Source organism: Notothenia coriiceps, unplaced genomic scaffold (genome assembly GCF_000735185.1).
Source record: "Notothenia coriiceps isolate Sejong01 unplaced genomic scaffold, NC01 NC01_scaffold00023139, whole genome shotgun sequence".
Taxonomy (NCBI): domain Eukaryota; kingdom Metazoa; phylum Chordata; class Actinopteri; order Perciformes; family Nototheniidae; genus Notothenia; species Notothenia coriiceps.
Genome location: NW_011355840.1, coordinates 123,425 through 125,456, shown reverse-complemented (window position 1 = coordinate 125,456; position 2,032 = coordinate 123,425).

Here is a 2,032-nt window from a genome sequence, read left to right as displayed (position 1 = left end):
AGGTCCTGGGTGGCCTGGAGCCAGGGATTACTGTTGTGGAAAAGTCTGAAAGGTCAGTATTGATTGACACCTTAGCTTGATAGATGAAGCATCCGTGTTTTGCATGTGCATGATGCAGCACTCTTTGTCCAAAATCTTTCAAAAAAGCTTTAAATTGATTTGTTTTCCATCCTCATGTTTGTTTAAACATATAAATAAATAAATCAGGCAAGCAAATGTACAACCTTACCTGAACTCTGAACAGCACACTAATGCAGAACCTAATACAACCTCCCGGGCTAACCTTTGATCCCTTATAGAAAACTAGGACACACTTTTGCAGCTGTGATGTTATCAGCTCAAGAGGAAGACAGTTGTGTTTTATCAGGAATCTTAACCATGTTTGTGGCAAATCACATGCACATTCAGCCTTCTGCTATCCACCTTCCCCTGCCCTCTATTTTCCCATAAACAGGAATGAATGGAATGTTATCTTCTCTGGTTGAGATAAGTCTGTTACATTAACCCATTGGGCTGAAGCCATATCCTCTGGCCTCTGCGGCTTTTAGCCTTGATCAGTGGAACATGACAACATTTGGTGAGAAACAATATGCAGCAAAAAAAAAGGTATTATCTACTTGTACCAGTTCCCGGCACAGCTCTACAGCTCACATAATGTACAATAAATTACACTCTTCATCATCCAAATTATTGCAAAGGTCTAGACTCACTGAAAGCTGTTAACCACCCAACAGCTTGTCTCTGCATGGTAAATTGCACTGAAATGCACAGTCAAACTTAGCATATGTGTACATGTATGCACAGCAGCATAGGGATGTGCAAATGAGTGCATTTGAAGGTGAAAGAAAAGTGACTGAAAGCCTTCAGCCACTGCAATCAATCACTAGAGCAGATCAATGGCATGTGGTTCAGCCCTGCCAGCACTGCAGAAATGAGAGGTGCGGTAGGTGAATATGTGTGTGATTGTGTGGGTGTGTGTGTGTCAGCATGTATATATTCTATAGGCACGGAATAAGAAGAAGATAGAAACCAACTGATTATAGGTGCAAAGAGAAGGTTTCTTTACTTTTTTATTAATAAGGTAAACTCCACTAGAGCTCAAATCTCTGCTCCTGCAAATGACCCCTCAGTTCGTGCACTGTGCTCTGCTGTCTTTAATCAGTTTGAGCCTGTAGCTCTGTCTTTTGTACAGGAGATTGTCTCCAAGTTAAAGCCCTCTGGTTCTCCAAATGACCCTGTCGCACCTCAACTTTTTAAAGAGGTTTTCCCCACTGTTGGACCATCTGTGCTGGCAGTTATAAACAGCAGTCTGCTCTCAGGGAAGGTCCCTGAAAACCTGAAGCATGCAGTAGTGCAATCTCGTATTAAAAAACCCAGTCTGGATCCCACAGCTCGGTCAAAAATCCTGAAGAAGATTGTCTACAGTCAAATCGTGTTTTTTCTGGAAGAGAACAATATACTGGAGGTTTTCCAATCTGGTTTTAAAACTATGCTCAGCACTGAAACTGTGATGATTCTGTTTAGTTTTGGTTTCTTCTGTCTCCCCCCTCCCTTCTCTGTTTTCCACTGCAGGGCTGGTGAGTAGGAGAGTGAAGCAGGTAGGACCCAAACGCAGATCACAATGACAATACCTTTATTTCAAGGGCTCTCATCAAGATACATGGACAAAACACTCCAGGGTGAACACAGTCACATACAAAAGACGAACCGACAAAGACAGACAGAAAACCCAGACTTAAATACCCACAAGACTAATCACACACAACAAGACACAGGTGAGGAGGGAGGAGAAAACACAGGGGCCACAGGTGAACATAATCAGACAATTAGACACACCAGGGAAACTAACGATAGGAGGAAAAACACGGAAAAGGACCAGACAATAAACATGAGGAAAACATGACAGGGAGAACAACACACCGAAACCTAGACATAAAAACATGACATGACATTAATACCGTGACAGAACCCCCCCCCTCAAGGGACGGATCCCAGACGTCCCAAAAACAAAGTCCAGAAGGGTGGGTGGAGG